This window comes from Bufo bufo, chromosome 6 (assembly GCF_905171765.1).
Source record: "Bufo bufo chromosome 6, aBufBuf1.1, whole genome shotgun sequence".
Lineage (NCBI taxonomy): Eukaryota > Metazoa > Chordata > Amphibia > Anura > Bufonidae > Bufo > Bufo bufo.
In genome coordinates, this window is record NC_053394.1 from 382,497,860 (window position 1) to 382,521,246 (window position 23,387).

The 23,387-nt window shown below is 42.3% G+C and overlaps 1 protein-coding gene, 1 long non-coding RNA gene and 1 pseudogene across 2 annotated transcripts in view; 2 read left to right on the plus strand and 1 right to left on the minus strand.

The window, feature by feature from the left end:
• The window catches only part of LOC121003519, an 869,303-nt pseudogene that overhangs the window by 605,400 nt on the left and 240,516 nt on the right, over positions 1 to 23,387 (plus strand).
• The window catches only part of LOC121003546 (zinc finger protein 22-like), a 717,821-nt gene that overhangs the window by 261,032 nt on the left and 433,402 nt on the right, over positions 1 to 23,387 (minus strand). The gene's annotated exons all lie outside the window — the stretch shown is intronic.
• On the plus strand, positions 1,143 to 1,508 carry LOC121003593. The gene is made up of 2 exons (XR_005779535.1): positions 1,143 to 1,253; positions 1,295 to 1,508. It is a non-coding gene; the product is annotated as an uncharacterized LOC121003593 (long non-coding RNA).

The following is a 23,387-nucleotide window of genomic DNA, read 5'->3' on the forward strand; positions in this document are numbered from 1 at the left end:
TCTGTAGATTTCTTATATGGAAAAGTTATAAAACTTCAATACAATTTTAATGTTATTCATCAATAATAAAATGTGTCTTATTCTTGGCAGATGACTGTACCAGGAACTTAGAGAAACATTTGGTATCTTCAGATTTTGAAGTAGATGATTATGGTATCACACGAGATACATTTGAAGAGCATGCCAATATGCAAGATATACCCTCATTCAATCACAGCAACAATGCATCATTTGATTATTTTAAACAAGTCCGATCTTCTGATTCATCACAGACTGTAACACAGAATAAAAGTCACAGAAGATGTGCTAAACATCAAACAGCTCACATAAAAGAGAAACCATTTTCATGTTCAGAATGTGAAAAATGTTTTCAACAAAAATCTGATCTTGTTATACATGAGAGAAATCACACAGGGGAGAAGTCATTTTCATGTTCAGAATGTGGGAAATGTTTCAAGTATAAATCAGCTCTTGTTATACATCAGAGAAATCACACAGGGGAGAAGCCATTTTTATGTTCAGAATGTGGGAAATGTTTTAACCATAAATCACATCTTGTTATACATCAGAGAATTCACACAGGAGAAAAGCCATTTTCATGTTTAGAATGTGGGAAATGTTTTAACCGTAAATCACATCTTGTTATACATCAGAGAATTCACACAGGAGAGAGGCCATTTTCATGTTCAGAATGTGGAAAATGTTTTAACCAGAAATCAGATCTTGGTATACATCAGAGAATTCACACAGGAGAGAAGCCATTTTCATGTTCAGAATGTGGAAAATGTTTTAACCAGAAATCAGGTCTTGTTATACATCAGAGAATTCACACAGGGGAGAAGCCATTTTCATGTTCAGAATGTGGAAAATGTTTTAACCAGAAATCAGAACTTGTTATACATCAGAGAAATCACACAGGGGAAAAGCCATTTTCATGTTCAAAATGTGGGAAATGTTTCAACCATAAATCATCTCTTGTTAAACATAAAAAAAAACACATATAAGAGAAGCCATCTTCATGATTAGCCCGTTAGTGACCTCCCTTATGTGTTTTTATAGTGGTCACTAACTGGCTTCATTCCTTCAGATACTCCTTTTTACAGGGGATAAAACAGCGCCTGGTTTTCAGTTACCAGAGGGCTTGGAGCGATGATTGATTGGGACCGCTGTGAGAGCTCCCCAAACAAACATAGTCTCCTGTATTGAATGAATATTGGTAATCAAAGGACAGATCCAGTCAAAAGTGAAACTAAGTTTTTTTAAAAAAAAAATTTATATATATATATATATATAGATATATATATCTCCTCTAAACACAAATGTTTGGTGAGGGGAAAAAACAAACAAACAAAAAAAACTGTATTTCACCCTGCCTGTGATCGGTATGGGGACCCTCCATTCCTGTAAAACTGAAAATACAGGGGCCTATATGTGAAAGTACAAAAAATAGAGCTGGATTCCCACAAGAGCTGGTGTCCAGACATGTGGAAAAAGGGGCGTCATTCACACTTGTAAATGGCCAGTTATTTGCAGTCAAGTGGAATGACTGATAGGATGTAACATAGTTTATAAGGCTGAAAAAAGACATCTATCCATCTAGTTCGGCCTGTTATCCTGCAAGTTGATCTAGAGGAAGGCAAAAAAAAAAAAACTGTGAGGTAGAAGCCAATTTTCCCCACTTTAGGGGGAAAGAATTTGTTCCCGACTCCTATCAGGCGATCGGAATAACTCCCTGGATCAACGACCCCTCTCTAGTAGCTATAGCCTGTAATAATATTGCACTCCAGAAATACATCCAGGCCCCTCTTGAATTCCTTTATTGTACTCACCATCACCACCTCCTCAGGCAGACAGTTCTATAGTCTCGCTGCTCTTACTGTAAAGAATCCTCTTCTATGTTTGTGTACAAACCTTCTTTCCTCCAGACGCAGAGGATGTCCCCTCATCACAGTCCTGGGGATAAATAGATGATGGGAAAGATATCTGTACTGACTCCTGATATATTTATACATAGGTATTAGATCTGCTCTCAGTCGTCTTTTTTCTAGAGTGAATAACCCTAATTTTGATAATCTTTCAGGGTACTGTAGTCCACCCATTCCAGTTATTACATTAGTTGCCCTCTGAACCCTCTCCAGCTCTGCTATGTCTGCCTTGTTTACAGGAGCCCGGAACTGTACACAGTACTCCATGTGTGGTCTGACTAGTGACTTGTAAAGTGGCAGGACTATGTTCTTATCATGGGCATCTATGCCCCTTTTGATGTAACCCATTATTTAATTGCCTCTGGCAGCAGCTGCCTGACACTGGTTTCTACAGCTTAGTTTGCTGTTCACTAAAATTCCTAGGTCCTTTTCCATGTCAGTGTTACCCAGTGTTTTACCATTTAGTATGTACGTGTGACTTGCATTATTCCTTCCCATGTACATAGGCTTACATTTGTCAGTGTTAAACCTCATTTTCCACTTATTTTTGAAATTCATAGCATTTTAAAGGTTAACAACATGATTTTTGTAAAGACTGTTGACTTGGGTAATAAAGCACAACTGCAGAGAACATCTGGGTCAACAGTTTATAGAACATCCTGCCTCATCATCCTGTCATATTCTATAGAAACATCCTGTTATATGTTCTATGCAAAGTATCGACTAACCTGCCTAGTTATAGAGATTATTATTCTATAGCTTATTTCTTTATTGCTTACATAAGGAACCTTATATAAAGCCTGGACTCGTAGTATAATCAGACAGCTGCTTAGCAGAGCTTGTCAACATTGTATCGTGTGATATTTGGTTGTCTCCCTGTCGACAGGAAATAAAGATTGCCTACCTTCTGATTCAGATGACTTTGTTCCTCAATTGATAGATATTTAACATAAAACTAAGCAGATGCAAATATATTTCTGATAAAGATTTTGAATATATATATATATATATATATATATATATATATATATATATATATATTAGGGGTGCACCGAAATGAAAATTCTGGTCCGAAACCGAAAATTCAGGGTGCCCTTGACCGAAAACCGAAACCGAAACTGCCTTTTTGCCCAAATACTTTTAAAATACTTTTTTTTTAATGATTTTATTAATAATTCTTTTTCATGAATTTAATAAATCATATTATATAACATGGTGCTTCCTCATACACAAGTGATTGTACAAAACAACAGTGCAAGAAAGAGTTGTAAAACCAACCTCAAACTGTAAACAGACGTAGCCTCAGGTCAAGAACAAATTTTTGCTGGGAGAGGGGGATCTGTGGGTGGCTCTGTTATGGAGAGGGGGATCTGTGGGTGGCGCTGTTATGGAGAGGGGGATCTGTGGGTGGCGCTGTTATGGAGGGGGGGATATGTGCACTGTTAAGGGCATAACAGTGCACAGCTCCCTTTCCCCATAACAGTGCACAGATCCCCCTCCCCATAGCAGTGCCATAGACCGATCCCCCTACCCATAACAGCCCCGGCCTTGCTGCTCACAGCAGACTTATCACTTACTGCATCTTTATTTTACCTTACAATCGTGACGCTCCAGTAACAACTCTGCAGGCAGAGCGGAGGGCGGCGTAACGTCACTTACTCACGTGACGCACCTGCTCCGCCCACTTTATGAATGAAGGAGGCGGAGCAGGCGCGTCACGTGAGTAAGTGACGTTACGCCGCCCTCCGCTCTGCCTGCAGAGTTGTTACTGGAGCGTCACGATTGTAAGGTAAAATAAAGATGCAGTGACTTAAAGTAAACCGCCCGCCCGCACAAATCCCAAACCCCATATTTTCTGCCGATATGTACCAATATCGGCCGAAATGGATTAGGCCCATTTTCGGCCAATATTTTCGGCCGCCGGAATTTCGGTGCACCCCTAATATATATATATACAGTACAGACCAAAAGTTTGGACACACCTTCTCATTCAAAGAGTTTTCTTTATTTTCATGACTAGGAAGGCATCAAAACTATGAATTAACACATGTGGAATTATATACATAATACTGGTTTCAAATGACCCACTAACCCAGGAGTTCATTTAGAATATTTCAATAGTCAGATGACTATAATTCCTGTTTCTGGTATTGTGATTCAAATATAACTTTTATTTCTTTTTTTATAAACAATATACCACAAAAAAACATAAATGTGTTATTAAAATACATATGGAGGGCTAGTCTTTTAGAGGCAGTTCCTCTGATTTAGGATGAAGGGAACCATGTATCACTAGAAGCCAAAGTGCAGGCTATTTGTATCCATCTATATTGATACACTTGTGTCTACCCTGTGTTATACACCTTTGATCCCTAGTGTCAGCCGACACTAGGCCTTATTCATCTAAGCCGCACCTTTTTATTGGCTAATCATTCTCCTAAAGACACTTCCCTAAATCGTATATATATATCCTTAATGGTGATCTCTCTGTCTTGGTACTACCAGTACTCTCCTATTCGAACGCCTGTTCGGCGCCTGCAGGTGACCTATCCCTAGACCTTTTTCAGCCCTGCCATAATTATTAAAAGGACGTGGGGGGAGCTGTGTTTCTAACGTCCTTTTAATAATTATGGCAGGGCTGAAAAAGGTCTAGGGATAGGTCACCTGCAGGCGCCGAACCCACAGAGTGTTAGTTCGAATAGGAGAGTACTGGTAGTACCAAGACAGAGAGATCACCATTAAGGATATATATATATACGATTTAGGGAAGTGTCTTTAGGAGAAGGATTAGCCAATAAAGGTGCGGCTTAGATGAATAAGGCCTAGTGTCGGCTGACACTAGGGATCAAAGGTGTATAACACAGGGTAGACACAAGTGTATCAATATAGATGGATACAAATAGCCTGCACTTTGGCTTCTAGTGATACATGGTTCCATTCATCCTAAATCAGAGGAACTGCCTCTAAAAGACCAGCCCTCCATATGTATTTTTAATAACACATTTATGTTTTTTGTGGTATATTGTTTATAAAAAAAGAAATAAAAGTTTAATCACAATACCAGAAACAGGAATTATAGTCATCTGACTATTGAAATATTCTAATTATATACATAACAAACAAGTGTGAAACAACTGAAAATATGTCATTCTAGGTTCTTCAAAGTAGCCACCAAAGTAGGCAAAAGGGCCAACAAGTGCTAAGCATCTCTGGGAACTCCTTAAAGACTGTTGGAAGACCATTTCAGGGGACTACCTCTTGAAGCTCATCAAGAGAATGCCAAGAGTGTGCAAAGCAGTAATCAAAGCAAAAGATGGCTACTTTGAAGAACCTAGAATATGACATATTTTCAGTTGTTTCACACTTGTTTGTTATGTATATAATTCCACATGTGTTAATTCATAGTTTTGATGCCTTCAGTGTGAATCTACAATTTTCAGTCATGAAAATAAAGAAAACTCTTTGAATGAGAAGGTGTGTCCAAACTTTTGGTCTGTACTGTATATAGTGGATATAAAAAGTGTACACACCCCTGTTAAAATGTCAGGTTTCTGTGCTTTAAAAAAAGGAGACAAAGATAAATAATTTCAGAACTTTTTCCACTTGTGTTTTCATGTGACATTTTTATAGAGCAGGTCGTTACAGACATGGCAATACCCAATATGTCTACTTTTTCTTATTTATTTAAATTTTACCTAATAATAAAAAAATTTTGACCGAAATAATGATGTTTTAGTGTCTCCATAGTCATAGCCATAGCTTTTTTATATTTTGTCTGATTGCCTTAGGAAGGGTCTAATCTGTTTGATTGGTACTATTTTGGGGGGCATACGCCTTTTTGATCGCTTGGTGTTGCAATTTGTGTGACAAAAATGCAATTTTTTTTTACCATGGTCATCTGAGGGGTTAGCTCAATATTTTTATAGAGCTGGTTGTTACGGACGCGGCGATACCTAACGTGTATATATTTTTATTTTATTTGTTTCACTTTAGCACAATTATAGCATTTTTTTAAACAAAAATATTATGTTTTAGTGTCTCCATGTTTTGAGAGCTATTTTTTTTAATTTTTTTTAATCGATTTTCTTATGTAGGGGAATTTTAGTGGATGAGGTGACTGTTTTATTGTTACCATTTTGTGGGACACATGCCTTTTTGATCACTTGGTGTTGCACTTTTTGTGATGTAAGGTGACAAAAATGCCATTTTTTTTTAAGTTTTTTATTTTTATTGTGTTTATCGGACAGGGTGGATCATGTTATATATTTATAGAGCTGTTTTTTTATTTATTTTTTATTTTATTATAAAATAAGGTGAAAGGGGCTTTTTTTTTTTCTTTTTTCCTTAACCACCTCAGCCCCCAGTGCTTAAACACCCTGAAAGACCAGGCCACTTTTTACACTTCTGACCTACACTACTTTCACCGTTTATTGCTCGGTCATGCAACTTACCACCCAAATGAATTTTACCTCCTTTTCTTCTCACTAATAGAGCTTTCATTTGGTGGTATTTCATTGCTGCTGACATTTTTACTTTTTTTGTTATTAATCGAAATTTAACGATTTTTTTGCAAAAAAATGACATTTTTCACTTTCAGTTGTAAAATTTTGCAAAAAAAACGAGATCCATATAGAAATTTTGCTCTAAATTTATTGTTCTACATGTCTTTGATAAAAAAAAAATGTTTGGGTAAAAAAAAAATGGTTTGGGTAAAAGTTATAGCGTTTACAAACTATGGTACACAAATGTGAATTTCCGCTTTTTGAAGCAGCTCTGACTTTCTGAGCACCTGTCATGTTTCCTGAGGTTCTACAATGGCCAGACAGTACAAACACCCCACAAATGGGTATATGTAAAATGACACCCCAAAACACATTCCCCAACTTCTCCTGAGTACGGAGATACCAGATGTGTGACACTTTTTTGCAGCCTAGGTGGGCAAAGGGGCCCATATTACAAAGAGCACCTTTCGGATTTCACAGGTCATTTTTTACAGAATTTGATTTCAAACTCCTTACCACACATTTGGGCCCCTAGAATACCAGGGCAGTATAACTACCCCACAAGTGACCCCATTTTGGAAAGAAGACACCCCAAGGTATTCCGTGAGGGGCATGGCAAGTTCCTCGAATTTTTTATTTTTTGTCACAAGTTAGTGGAAATTGATGATTTTTTTTTTTTTCATACAAAGTCTCATATTCCACTAACTTGTGACAAAAAATAAAAACTTCCATGAACTCACTATGCCCATCAGCGAATACCTTGGGGTCTCTTCTTTCCAAAATGGGGTCACTTGTGGGGTAGTTATACTGCCCTGGCATTCTAGGGGCCCAAATGTGTGGTAAGGAGTTTGAAATCAAATTCTGTAAAAAATGACCTGTGAAATCCGAAAGGTGCTCTTTGGAATATGGGCCCCTTTGCCCACCTAGGCTGCAAAAAAGTGTCACACATCTGGTATCTCTGTATTCAGGAGAAGTTGAGGAATGTGTTTTGGGGTGTCTTTTTACATATACCCATGCTGGGTGAGATAAATATCTTGGTCAAATGCCAACTTTGTATAAAAAAATGGGAAAAGTTGTCTTTTGCCAAGATATTTCTCTCACCCAGCATGGGTATATGTAAAATGACACCCCAAAACACATTCCCCAACTTCTCCTGAATACGGAGATACCAGATGTGTGACACTTTTTTCCAGCCTAGGTGGGCAAAGGGGCCCATATTCCAAAGAGCACCTTTCGGATTTCACAGGTCATTTTTTACAGAATTTGATTTCAAACTCCTTACCACACATTTGGGCCCCTAGAATGCCAGGGCAGTATAACTACCCCACAAGTGACCCCATTTTGGAAAGAAGAGACCCCAAGGTATTCGCTGATGGGCATAGTGAGTTCATGGAAGTTTTTATTTTTTGTCACCAGTTAGTGGAATATGAGACTTTGTATGAAAAAAAAAAAAAAAAAATCAGCATTTTCCACTAACTTGTGACAAAAAATAAAAAATTCTAGGAACTCGCCATGCCCCTCACGGAATACCTTGGGGTGTCTTCTTTCCAAAATGGGGTCACTTGTGGGGTAGTTATACTGCCCTGTGGGCCAGGGGCCCTAATGTGTGGTAAGTAGGTAAATGACCTGTGAAATCCTAAAGGTGCTCTTTGGAATGTGGGCCCCTTTGCCCACCTAGGCTGCAAAAAAAGTGTCACACATGTGGTATCGCCGTATTCAGGAGAAGGTGGGGAATGTGTTTTGGGGTGTCATTTTACATATACCCTTGCTGGGTGAGAGAAATATCTTGGCAAAAGACAACTTTTCCCATTTTTTTTATACAAAGTTGGCATTTGACCAAGATATTTCTCTCACCCAGCATGGGTATATGTAAAATGACACCCCAAAACACATTCCCCAACTTCTCCTGAGTACGGCGATACCAGATGTGTGACACTTTTTTGCAGCCTAGATGCGCAAAGGTGCCCAAATTCCTTTTAGGAGGGCATTTTTAGACATTTGGATACCAGACTTCTTCTCACGCTTTGGGGCCCCTAGAATGCCAGGGCAGTATAAATACCCCATATGTGACCCCATTTTGGAAAGAAGACACCCCAAGGTATTCAATGAGGGGCATGGCGAGTTCATAGAAATTTTTTTTTTTTGGCACAAGTTAGCGGAAATTGACATTTTTAATTTTTTTCTCACAAAGTCTCCCTTTCCGCTAACTTGGGACAAAAATTTCAATCTTTCATGGACTCAATATGCCCCTCACGGAATACCTGGGGGTGTCTTCTTTCCGAAATGGGGTCACATGTGGGGTATTTATACTGCCCTGGCATTCTAGGGGCCCTAAAGCGTGAGAAGAAGTCTGGAATATAAATGTCTAAAAAATTTTACGCATTTGGATTCCGTGAGGGGTATGGTGAGTTCATGTGAGATTTTATTTTTTGACACAAGTTAGTGGAATATGAGACTTTGTAAAAAAAAATAATAATAATTCCGCTAACTTGGGCCAAAAAAATGTCTGAATGGAGCCTTACAGAGGGTGATCAATGACAGGGGGGGTGATCAATGACAGGGGGGGTGATCAATGACAGGGGGGGTGATCAATGACAGGGGGGGTGATCAATGACAGGGGGGGTGATCAATGACAGGGGGGTGATCAATGACAGGGGGGTGATCAGAGAGTCTATATGGGGTGATCACCACAGTCATTGATCACGCCCGTGTAAGGCTTCATTCAGACGTCCGTATGCGTTTTGCGGATCCGATCCATCTATCAGTGGATCCGTAAAAATCATGCGGACGTCTGAATGGAGCTTTACAGGGGGGTAATCAATGACAGGGGGGTGATCAGGGAGTCTATATGGGGTGATCACCACAGTCATTGATCATGCCCCTGTAAGGCTTCATTCAGACGTCCGGATGCGTTTTGCGGATCCGATCCATCTATCAGTGCATCCGTAAAAATCATGCGGACATCTGAATGGAGCTTTACAGGGGGGTGATCAATGACAGGGGGGTAATCAATGACAGGGGGGTGATCAGGGAGTCTATATAGGGTGATAACCACAGTCATTGATCATGCCCCTGTAAGGCTTCATTCAGACGTCCGGATGCGTTTTGCGGATCCGATCCATCTATCAGTGCATCCGTAAAAATCATGCGGACATCTGAATGGAGCTTTACAGGGGGGTAATCAATGACAGGGGGGTGATCAGGGAGTCTATATGGGGTGATCACCACAGTCATTGATCACGCCCCTGTAAGGCTTCATTCAGACGTCCGGATGCGTTTTGCGGATCCGATCCATCTATCAGTGCATCCGTAAAAATCATGCGGACATCTGAATGGAGCTTTACAGGGGGGTAATCAATGACAGGGGGGTAATCAATGACAGGGGGGTGATCAGGGAGTCTATATGGGGTGATCACCACAGTCATTGATCACGCCCCTGTAAGGCTTCATTCAGACGTCCGGATGCGTTTTGCGGATCCGATCCATCTATCAGTGCATCCGTAAAAATCATGCGGACATCTGAATGGAGCTTTACAGGGGGGTAATCAATGACAGGGGGGTAATCAATGACAGGGGGGTGATCAGGGAGTCTATATGGGGTGATCACCACAGTCATTGATCACGCCCCTGTAAGGCTTCATTCAGACGTCCGGATGCGTTTTGCGGATCCGATCCATCTATCAGTGGATCCGTAAAAATCATGCGGACGTCTGAATGGAGCTTTACAGGGGATTGATCAATGACAGGGGGGTAATCAATGACAGGGGGGTGATCAGGGAGTCTATATGGGGTGATCAGGGGTGATCACGGGCTAATAAGGGGGTTAATAAGTGACAGGGGGGGGGTGTAGTGTAGTGTAGTGGTGCTTGGTGGTACTTTACTGAGCTACCTGTGTCCTCTGGTGGTCGATCCAAACAAAAGGGACCACCAGAGGACCAGGTAGCAGGTATATTAGACGCTGTTATCAAAACAGCGTCTAATATACCTGTTAGGGGTTAAAAAAAACACATCTCCAGCCTGCCAGCGAACGATCGCCGCTGGCAGGCTGGAGATCAACTCTCTTACCTTCCGTTCCTGTGAGCGCGCGCGCCTGTGTGCGCGTGTTCACAGGAAGTCTCGCGTCTCGCGAGATGACGCATATATGCGTGACTGTGCGCAGCGCTGCCACCTCCGGAACGCGATCCTGAGGTGGTTAAAAACAATATTTTTTTTTTATAAAAACACTTTTTAATTTTTTTATTACTTTATTTTTCTTTACTTTATTTCTGACTTTCACTTATGGGGGTCTGATCCCCTCTGCAATGCATTACAATACATCTGTATTGTAATGCATTGCCTGTTAATGTATGACTCAGTGTAATCCACTAACAGGTTGCTTAGGAGACGAGCCTGAGGCTGGATCTCCTGGGCACCCGTAGAAGGCAGGTCCTGATGCCGTGCAAGGCATTGGGCAGCCTCTGCTTGGCATCGGGCTGCCTTCTCACACATCGGGTCTCTGCCACAGCAGTGCGGGGACTCGATGCGCTCCCTCACCTAACACAAACCCCTTCTATATCGTGGTCAGCGCGGACCATGGCATAAAAGGGGTTAATCTGCCGGCATCAGCTTTTACAGCGATGCCGGCGGATACAGCAGGAGCCCGGCTATCATGGACTGCCGGACCTCTGCAGTGATCGGACGCGCCCCGCTCCAGTGCCCGCCAGATCACTATGACGTACTATTACGTCAAAATGCAGGAAGTCACTGACTTCCATGACGTAGTAGTACTTCACATGTCGGGAAGGGGTTAAATTACAAAAAAAAACACATTTGCCATTTTGCTTGTACTGTTAAATAATCAGTATGTACCAAACCCCTGACTTTTCATTTATAGGCCTTATAATAAAATGTCTGAGAAATGGAAGAGTGCAAAACGAAAGACCCATGCCTCGTCCTCCCAGAGTCAGAATGTATATAGGACCAGCAGTATCAGTACCTGCCAGGAGTAGTAGTAGTTGGCCACAGTTCTCCCTGGCTCCTAATAATTATGAGGACACGAAGGATGGAATTGTGGACTGGTTGGCTCAGCGTTTAGACTACTGCTGTGAGCCAGACCAACAGGGGAATTATATATGAGGTCACGGTGTGAGCTTTAGGTGGGCCGAGGTACATACAGTTCTGGTTACTCATGGTTATGTCGTCCCTGGGCAGGCCTGCACAAGTGATGAGAACGGCAAAGGAATTCTCTGGGGCACACTCTGGTGTAAGGGACACAGGCCAGATGGTGGTTCGAGGTGCCCTTGATGGTCTGTATTAATGTGCCTATGGAAAGGTCCCTTGTAGTCGTGACGCCAGTACCTTTTATGGTGGTACAACCATTTACTGTAGTGTTAACTGAGGAATTGGAGACTGAGACAAGGATGGTGCAATCCAGCTTATAACTTTTACAGAACGTTGCTCCTGATAACGGTTACATCCAAGTATAAAACAGTCTCTAGTACATCCAGATATGAAATACAGTCTCTTTAAGAGGGACAGAGGTAAAGCTGCAAGAGGTCCACTGCTCACAGGTGCGATGTCTGTCTCTCAGGCTATTAATGATATAGGTTTTATGCTTACTGGTAGAGGACTTCTACGCTGTTCCCTGTTATCCCAGTGCAGGTTAGTGAGGCTGGTAAATCCTTCACTTTTAACTCCAAAGTCCTAAGGTGCGTATAGCGATGGCCGTAACCCTTTGGGTCTCTGTTTCTTTAGTGTTTTCTGGATTAATATCCTTTTCTGAAGCTAAACTTCTAGCTGATGTCCACTAACTCTTAGCAGAGTTCTGAGCATGATGTGGACCACTTCAGCTCATGGCTGAAGACTGAAGACCACCTAACTAGGCCTGAGCTGGGCTATATATAGAATGTGTTGTCTCCCCCTAGTGGTAGGCTCAATGTAATGGAATCTAACACACCTGTAGGCAGGGATTATGCATAAAGATGCACTGCAGCATAAAACAGGTTATATAAAGCGTACAAAGCATAACACTAAGAATTTGCAGTACCCACGTGGGTAGTGGGACATTGCATGCACCACCTTGTTTAACCAAAAGAGAACATTCCTGCAGGCATGAAGAACAGTACCATAACCCATAACAATACTTTTTCTTGAGACTGAAAAGCAATTGGTTAGGCACAAATGTAAATATCAGGCAAACATCAAGAATGGTAGTAAACAAATAAAAAGGGGCGTCGTTTCTTGAACAGGGGCACTGACCTGGCGCAGTGGAATAGTAATAAACCAGGATAGTCCGTAATGGGGAAATAATAAACATGGATGCAAGTCAGGAGGCTCACAGGGCACGAGTTCCCTGAGCATAGGGTATGTAAAGATGATGGACAACACAGAGGCTCAGGTACGTTTGAGTCTTTCTCTGGGCACAGGCTTGAACGTTGCGACAACAAAACAAAGACTGTAGAGAGTCCTTGGAGTAAGGCAAATAATTAAAGTCAAGAAGTTTCTTACCCAGGCTCTGTAGTTTCACCAAGAAGCGAAATTGTAATCCACATTAAACTGGAATAGCTGAAAGCACTCTCCTCTGATTTTGAAGTAAGCATTCCGTATAAGGAGCAGGTAGTTGTCCCTTTGTAATCCGACAGGATCTGCAAATTGGCGGTCCTTCTTCTGGCCTTGGCGCAAGGGGACTTGGCACATCTGGAGTTTCTTGCACTACTGAAACTTCTTCCTGAGGTGGTTCCTCTGGCTGACGTGACACTGTACTGACTGGAGCAGGCACAGCAATGTTTAACCATGGTGTAATGAACCATTTTAGAGGATCCGTTTCTGTCATTCGTTTTTCGACAGTCTGCATAGGCTCTACAGGCTTAACTAGTAGTTCAGGCACTTGAATTGAAGGCTGATGTTCCTCTGCAACAGTTTCGTCTGGAAGGATTCCTCCTGGAGTATCTTTCTCCTTGTAAGAAAGTTTCAAGCGATTGCGATGTACTATTTGAGGCGATTTGTTTTCTCTGGTGATCTCATAGGTGTCAGTTGCTGGATTGGGGATAGCTGAAACGATGTAGGGGGTCTCTTTCCCACTTACTGTCCAACTTGCTGGTGCGATGATTGTTCTTTAGCCACACATAATCACTAATTTCAAGAGGCTCTGCTTTGGCAGATTGGTCATAATCTTTTTGCTGCCTTTTGTGAGCATGTTCCATCCGGTGGTGAGCAATTTCTTGTGCATCAGCTAGACGTCTTTGGTGCTCGCTCACCCAATCAGTTTTTGGCAATGGATTGATGGCATCAGGCACTTGTACGTCGAAAGTATGGTCAGCAGGTAGTTTACCTTGTTGGCTAAACATGAGGTAGTAAGGTGTATACCCAGTGGAACAGTGAATGGTATTATTATAGGTATACATCAATTGAGGCAGAAGAGTAGGCCAATCATTTCTGGTAGCAGGTGGCACAGCTCTAAGCATTTCTATTAGTGTCTGGTTAATCTTTTCACAAAGTCCATTACCTTGGGGATGGTAAGCAGTTGTTATGATTTTCTGGCAATTGTAAAGCAAACACAGTTCTTTGCAGAGTTGCGACTCAAAGGCAGATCACTGATGTTTTTCTGGACATCCGTATGGTAATAGGAAATGTTTCCAGAAGGCATCTGCAGTTGTTTTAGCGGTCAAGTCCTTAACAGGTACGGCTACGACGAATTTGGTGTAGTGGTCAATGATGGTCATAGCGTATGTGTAGCTCGAGCAACTTGATTCCAGCTTCACGTGGTCAATTGCAACGATCTCCAATGGTCTCTGGCTTACAATAGGATGTACGGGTGCTCTTTGGTCATGCCTTTCACCTCGCCCAACAGCACAGGCACAACACTCTCGACACCACTTCTCAATGTCTCCTCGCATTCCAATCCAATAGAATTATCTATGAATGGTAGCTCCTGTCTTCTGCATGCCAATGTGTCCTGATTTGTCATGGTACATCTTGAGAATGATGTTTGCATCCCGGCGGGGTATTAGGATTTGGTATCCCTGTCATAGGTAACTGGATCTAAGCTTCTTCTCAATAGTAGGCCCTTCTGTAGAAAGAGTTGTTTTCCCGGCGCCTCGCCAACGGCACTCAACAGGAGGGTGTCCCCGCCCCCTGGACAGGAAACAACACGGAAGCTGAAGTTTAAAAGGCCTCCTCTCCTTACCTAAGTCAGTGTCTTTTCCTGTCCCCGGGTCGCGCGGAAGCTCCTCCTGAAGTGTTCCAGAAACTATTAGTTTGGTGCACGGTCTGGTCTCTTCCCCAGAGTCTGGGAGGGCCGTGCACAGGATAGGGGGTCTCGGGGACGCGGTACCTTCCTTCTCCATCCTCAGTCTTAAAAAGGACCTTTCACTAGTTTAAAAACAAAAAACTAACTATATCAGTGGGCAGAGCGGCGCCCAGGGGTCCCCCTGCACTTACTAGTATGTCTGGGCGCCGCTCCGTTCGCCCGGTATAGGCTCCGGTGTGTGCAGCTCCCTCTGTTGTACGGGGCAGAGTTTATGTATTATGGTTGTCCCTTGCTGCAGCGCTAGCCAATCGTAGCGCACAGCTCATAGCCTGGGAGTCCCAGGCTATGAGCTGTGCGCTACGATTGGCCAGCGCTGCAGCAAGGGACAACCCTAATACAAAAACTCTGCCCCGTACAAGTGGGCCCCATTTTTTACAGATTTTGATTTCAAACTACTTACCACACATTAGGGCCCCTAGAATGCCAGGGCAGTATAACTACCCCCCAAGTGACCCCATTTTGGAAAGAAGACACCCCAAGGTATACCGTGATGGACATAGTGAGTTCATGGAAGTTTTTATTTTTTGTCACAAGTTAGTGGAATATGAGACTTTGTAAGAAAAAAAATATATATATATCATAATTTTCCGCTAACTTGTGACAAAAAATAAAAAATTCTAGGAACTCGCCATTCCCCTCACGGTATACCTTGGGATGTCTTCTTTCCAAAATGGGGTCACTTGTGGGGTAGTTATACTGCTCGGGAGGCGCGGCAGCATGAAGTAAGCAACGTGCGTGCAGCGGTCCGCCCCGCCCCTAACGCCGGCTTCAGCCCTGACCCTCGATGCCGCCGCTGAGCTATCGCTGAGCTTCCCTCCCCTCTGCTAAGACGCCGAGGCACCTTCCGCTATGCCCCTTGGTCTCGCCGGACTGGCCCTATGCTGTACAGGGCACTGCTGCTCCGTTCATTGAGCTGACTTCAGAAGCTGGTCGTCCGGGGTCCATACCTGCTATAAGCTGTTCCAGGCTCCACACTTTTCACATGTGCTGTGAAACTGAACAGTGAGTGGTCGTCCTCTTTGCCCCTCTGTCTTTGGGAACCCTGTCTGCTCTGTGCTGTCGGCTGGGAGCGGTCGTCTGTGTGCTGCTTTGTCCGCCTTGTCTGCCCTGCCTGCTGGGCTGTTTTGAAGTTGGCTGACTGTGAAAGGTTGCTACCCGCTTTTATCACTGCTGCCCCGTTAACTATCTGTCGTTTTATTCTAAGCCGCTTAACAGGCCGTAGTGGATTCATCTGTGGAACGGCTTTGATTGCTATACAGCTGTGAAGCTCTGCCCTGGGTGCTATACTAGCATATATTAGTGCCATCTCTGTGTCGTTTCTGGACTTTGTATTGTCTTGTTTATATATTGAAAACTGCTCTGTCATCTCTTTGAGCCCCGGACCCTCGAATATACGTGCCCCATGTAGCTGTTGGAGGGCCGTTGAAGATCGTAGGCAGACTGTGCCGAAGACATCGGGAGACCCCAACTCTTCAGCTCTCCGGCACCCAGGAAACTACGGTCTCAAGAATCAAGGAGATCGAGGATATGTAAGACTCTTTAATTACCTCTCTGTGTTACAGGACATTTATTATTGGCGTCTTAGAAAAACAGAGATTTGCATAAAACTTACTCTGAAAGCAACCGCGCAAGAGAGGGAAAGTAGGAGGGGGAAGGGGAAGGGGAAAGGGAAAAAAGAAGAAAAAAAAAGGGAAAAAAAAAAATGGCCCCCAAACTACCCAACAGAAAGTCCATTGGAACATCCTCTCCTAAAGGGGGCACTGTAAGGACACAGTTAGATAAATATCTTAAATCCCCACCTCCATTAACTAAGACGAGGAGTAATCAGAAACAAATACCACAAATGGAGGATTATGAAGAGAATGGGAACCCTGTAAATAGGGCGGGAGAAAGCCAAGCATCTGAAGCAGACAACCAGATGAACAATATTGATCGCAAATTAGCGGGTATATTGGAGGCAGTCAGAACAACTAATCAATCATTAAGCACGTTGACAATGACGGTGGCAGCAGTGCAGACCGATATCTCAGTAATTCGAGACGACCTAAACAAAATGAGGCAACGTGTCAAAGAGTACGTAACTCTGACTACAGAGCTGCAAAAAGAATCCAGCCAGATCAAAAAAAGGATAGAAACAGTAGAAAGCGACAATAAGGCACTAAAGGAAAAAATGGCGGATCTGGAGGACAGATCCCGGAGAGACAATCTCAAATTGGTGGGTTTTCCGGAGGGAGAAGAAAAAGACGACCCCAGGGGCTTTATCCAAAAATGGCTGTCAAATAATGTAATAACGGCAGAGGCAGCGGTAACACTCACAGTGGAGAGAGCACATCGCATTCCTATCAGAAAACCTCCACCAGGGTCAGCACCAAGGCCATTATTAATTAAGATGACTTCCTTAAGAGAGCGGGATTATATCCTTAGGTGGAAAAGAGAGATACAAACTGTGAAATACAACGATGCCAGTATAGAGATATACCCGGACTTTTCTAAGGTTACGCAAGATAAAAGAAGGGAATATAAGGATGTAAAAAAGAGATTAATACAAGCGCAACTAAAATACTCCATGATGTACCCTGCGAAACTACGGGTCATATATAAAGAAACCGTTCAATTCCTCGTCAACCCAAGCGATGCAGCTGATTGGATGGACTTAAAGGGCATTAAATAATAAGCCAGCGATGCATTGAGGGGAAGCTGGGGGGGTTGACGGCGGGGGGGATAGTCTATGGTTAGAGTCCTATGAGTCACAGTTTGCGACTCGTAGGTCAGAATGGGTGTGGTGTTTGGGGAGGTGGGAGGGGGGACTTTTTTTCCGCGGGGAACTGTCGAGGTATTGAGGGTGCTCGTTTGGGGTGCCCTTGCCCCTCCGCCCAGCGCTGCTTCAAGGTTAGGTGGGATCAATAAAAAAAAAAAATGTCAAGAATAATGAGTTGGAATATCAGCGGTTTTGCGGATAAAATTAAGAGGTGTGCAGTGTTTGATTTGGTCTCTAGACATCTACCAGCAATAGTGGCCCTGCTAGAAACACACCTTACAGGTGAAAAAGTGGCGGCGCTCGGCGGAAGGAGATGGGCCTCCCACGAATACCACTCTTGCTACTCTGTATACTCCAGGGGAGTTAGTGTTTATGTTCATAGACAGGTAGATTATGAACCAATAGAACAGCTAATTGATAAAGAGGGACGGTATATTTTTCTTCACTGTTATTGGCAGGGGCAAAGGAGAATCATTGCTTTTATATATATATTCCACCCCCTTTCACGACAACGGTACTATGTAGATTGATGGATTATATTTCAGCACGAGAGGAGTGCCCGGTGCTGGTGATGGGCGACTTCAACTCGGTCATGGACATTAAAAAAGATAGGATCTCTACAATAACTAATTATGAATTAAATCCTGGCTCAAGTACTTTGCTATCCAGAATATGTAAAGAAATGGCGTTGGTTGACATATGGCGATCGCTTTATGGAAATAAGCAAGTATACTCATGCTTCAGTAATACATATAGGTCCATGTCGCGAGTTGATCTGGCCCTCGCCAGCCCCGGGCTCATGAATAGGGTTAAAAAAATGAATTATGAACGTCACAGTGTTTCCGACCACAGCCCTGTTATGGTAATATTGGATAGCCACACTAAACCAAAACAAAATAAGATTTTTAAACTCAATCCCCATTGGATGACATTAAAAAGGGATTTGGATAAGATTAATGAGGAAATAAAGCTCTTTTGGAGCGACAATGTTAACTCAACACACATCCACATGGTCTGGGACGCGCTTAAGGCATACCTTCGGGGTATATATTCACAACGAATCAGAAAACAGAAAAATGCCTTTGTTCAAACCCAAAAGGAATTAGAAGATTTGCTCGGCCAGATAATGAATGAGATTATCCATGTAAACACCCCAGAAAAACAACTTCAACTTAAAAAAGTGCAAGATGATTATAAGCAATATCTATATAAAAAAGCACAGAATAAAATGTTTTTTTTCAGGGTTGAGGACCTTTAGCGAGTCCGGCAAACCAAGTAGACTGCTATCTATGATAGTTAAAAATCAAAGGGGGAGCAATAACATTGCCGGAATTAGGACAGAGGCAGGAAACATTCTACGGGACCCTGATGATATTTTAAGGGAATTCACCCAATATTTCTCGTCACTATATCAAGCTGGGTCTAAAAATCAGGGAGGAAAAATAGATCAATATCTAGATAATATTAAGATCCCTGAATTTGACCAACAAGATATTGACTGGTTGAATAGACCTATCCAATTGATTGAACTACAAAATACGTTGCAATCTATTAAGGGTAATACATCCCCTGGGGTGGACGGTTTCCCATTTGAACTGTATCGGAAACACGAAGGAACTGTGCTCCCCCGAATGCTGGAGGTACTAAACCAATCGTGGATAATTGTCTCCCTACCCCCCTCATGGATGGAAGCTACCATCACATTAATCCCTAAAAAAGGGCAAGACCCGCTGTTAGTTACATCTTACCGACCCGTCTCTCTGTTGAACACAGATTATAAAATCCTCGCCAAATTATTAGCGAATAGATTAAAAACAGTTATCCATAAAGTCGTCCACGCAGACCAAACCGGGTTTATCCCCAAAAGGAATATACAGGACAACGTGAGGAGGGCCTTATTGAACGTCCAGATGGGGGAGGGGGAGGACTGCTCCATCCTGCCCTTGGACGCCGCTAAGGCCTTCGACAGGGTGGAGTGGCCCTTCCTCTGGAGATTATTGTCTCGGGTTAAAATAGGCGAATATTTTTCCAGATGGGTTCGTATTCTGTATCAAAGTCCGGTATCCAGGGTCCGAATCATTGGTGAACACTCCGTCCCCTTCCCCTTGACCCGAGGAACACGCCAAGGATGTCCCCTCTCCCCCCTGCTCTTCTCGTTGTTCCTGGAGCCAATGGCATGTAAAATTAGAGCAGATAGGGAAATACTAGGTTTTGGGTGCGAGGGAGAGGCGGACAAAATAAGTCTTTATGCGGACGACATGCTACTGTTCCTGGGGAGAGGATATATGAACTTGCTCAGGGTCATGGATAGCCTGGACGAATTTGGATCCCTATCTGGATATGAGATAAACTGGGAAAAATCTAAATTTCTCCCATTAAGACGCCCGTTCCCGCCTGACTATAAATTTCAGGTTAACATATTGACCCCAGTAGACTCCTTATCATATCTAGGTATCCAGATAGGGACCAAACTGGAGCACTATATGGAATTAAATATACTGCCAATAATAGATAGAGTTAAGGAAAAAATTAAAACATGGCTAAAACTCCCCTTGTCACAAATTAATCGTAGCACTTATAAAAATGTCGCTACTACCAATGTTACTATACATAATTAATGCTAGCCCAATAACGATAGAAGATAAGTTCTTTAATAAATTTGAGACTCTATTCAATGAACTAATATGGGGGCGCAAACGAGTTAGAATCAAGATACAATATTTGTATAAAGAAGAGGGTGGAATCTCTATCCCTTTTCTTAAAGGATATTATATAGCTGCCCAACTGAGATGGTGTGTGAGGAATCGAAAGAATAAATGCATTCGGCCTATTTTTGGGAAGTATTGTAGACCCTGGGAGGATCTTTTTCATATCCTTGAAGCTGGCATTATGGAGAAGAGAAGAACACTGAACCCATTCGGTAGAATGCTTGGGTACATTTGGCAACAAGTTAGATTGATGGTTGGAGTCTCCCAAGCAGTCCAGTATACCCCATTATGGGGGAATGTACACCTTCCACAAGTTATGCAATTGGGCGATGTGGAATATTGGGGAAAATATGGGATAAATTTAATTGCACAGGTTTTTCATAAAGGACAGATTAAGCCCCTTAATGAAATCCTACCAGACATTACATTAGGATTTATGGATAAATTCCGATACGAACAACTACGACACGCCATACACTACACGGAGAACAAGAATTATTTGAATATTGTACAGAACACTTTTTTGGATTTTTGTCAGGATATGACTTTTAACACATCTATATCGCACATCTATGCAAAGTTTAAACTTAAATACACTAAAAAAATCACATTTAGAGGTGAGGTTAAATGGGAAAAGGACTTGCAAAATGGGGAACCCATTCCGTGGAATATCGTTTACAGAAATATTAAAAGATCGACGGTGTCTCCCGCTCATGCATGGATCCTTTTGAAAATCATACACCGTCTCTATTACACTCCGGCATTATTACATACCATTTACAATGACAGAGAACAGAATTGTTATAAATGTAGTAAAGACAGAGGAGATTACAAACACCTGCTGTGGGAATGCCCAGGGATAAAGGATTACTGGATTAAAATATTCCGGAAACTATGGGACAGCTCCCCTATGAAGTATGCAGCATGTATTGAATACGTTATTCTGGGCACTCTTCCAGAGACAGATAAAAATAAAATTGATCAGATACTTTGGTTTCGGGGCATTGCCCTGGCCAAAATAATAATAGTTAAATATTGGGGCACCACGAAATATCCCAGTTTTCAGGAGTGGAGGGAACGGATGAACAGGGTTAAGCAATATGAACATATCCTTGCCCAAACAGCGGGGAAAAAGGTAGCCTGGTTGCGGATATGGGGCAATTGGGAATGATAACATTAGGTGTAATGAAAAGGCAACGACAGTAGCTCCGCGGAAAAAAGGGGGTTGGAGGGTGGGATGGGGGGGTTAAAAATAAGAAGGAAATTCAATATTAAATTCTTAAAAAAATAAATAAAAATAAAGATTTGTGCCCAAAATGGCTGAATTTTAAATACCTGAATAGAACCCCTGTATTTAAAGGATTTATCTCACACGCACTGACCCACACTAGGCCTCAATTAAAGATGTGTGCACAAAATGGCTGTATTTCAAATATCTGAATATAACCCAAATATATAAAGGGTGTATCTCACACGTCCTGACCCACACTAGGCCGCAATTAAAGATTTGCGCCCAAAATGCCTTTATTTCAAATACCTGAATAGAACCCCTGTATTTAAAGGGTGTATCTCACAGGCCCTGACTCACACTAGGCTGCAATTAAAGATTTGTGCCAAAAATGGGTATTTGATTAATAACTGAATATGACAGCAGTATATAACCCTGGAATTCCAAACGTCTTGATGCTGCAAGGCCAGAAAAATGGTGTATTTTGGCAAAAAAGTGTGTTTTTAAAAACCCAGAAAATTATGGCTGTATTTCTAGTTTAAATTGCACACTGACTAATCCTGCAAATGCACCAAATGTATATTGCCAAAAAAGGGGGATTTTTTACAACCAGATTATTAGTGCTGTTTTTTAAGCTTTGATTTCAATGTCACAAAAGCTCAGATGCAGTGCTGGTGCACTGAGCTTGCATAAAATGGCCGCCTCCGCCGACCACCTAACTGACTTATAAAAGTAATTTTGTTTCGGTCACTGGGCTCAGGGCAGGATAAAAAAAATTGTGCCCCGCACCCACACAACAAAATGTATGTGGATCACTGAGTTAGATTCATGTTTTGAACAAAGATTCAGTCCTATTCTCTTCCTGAAATCACCAGCCGCATCCTCTCCCTACACTAGAAGGTCACAGAAGTAAATTACCCTTAAAATATAACTTTTATTAAATACGATAATAAAATAGAAATTCCCTCAAAACAAATAGTGCATATATGTGTAAAGATATAAAGAAAAATCCACCTAGATTGGCGTGATTTAGTAATCAATCCAAAGGTATCTCTAACAATGATAGCTAGATACATAGAGACACATCTGAATGGATAGAGGGGGACAGGGCACCAGTAACAAAACAACCAGATACCTGATGTTAGGAATTGATAACCTATCCTATAGTAACAGACGGCTAAACATACTTAACAGAATAGATATAACTGTTTGGCAGCCATGTGCTAGTTTACTCACGGTACCCAGGTATGGATTAGTGGTGATCACGGGTGGAAAGATGTCAATAGTCGATGATAAGAAATTCCTTTTCACCTGGATGCCGGTAACAACTAAAAAGATGCAGAGGTGGTATAGTTGAAGCCAGCTGAGTGAAGGTCTGGTAAGGTATATCCCTCAGTATCCCTAGGGGTCTCCCTACCTAGCTGTGGAGCACTCGCCCCGAAAGGGGTGACCCCACTCAATCGATGGCTCACCCTAATGTGCCCTGTATGTCCCTAAAAAAAGACCACATATTAAATGACGTCCCGACGCGTTTCCCTAACAGGTAGCGAAGGTTCCTCAGGGGACAAGTAATAAATTGGTAGTGATGTCCCAGATACTGGCCGCCTAGATGATAACAGGTGCAAGGAATGTCCAAACTGACCATGCACCTTTATGCAAACATAAATCCAAACGTCACCTTTATGCAAACGCCACTTTCCAGGTGCCGCCGCTCAAAAATAAAAAACAGGAAGTGACTATACATCACTTCCGGTATTTGGAACGCAAAATGCGTTCCACCACTGACGTACTTCCGGTATGTGGAACGCAAATAGCGTTCCACAGGCACTGCACATCGGCAAGAGGAATTACTACTCAAATTAAAGGCGCAACATTGGACAAAGTATATACCATGACCTGAGGGGCTGAGAGGCATGTACTGTAGTATGGAGTCAATATCATTATTAGTTAGATTATTATGATGCAATTGGACAACCTAT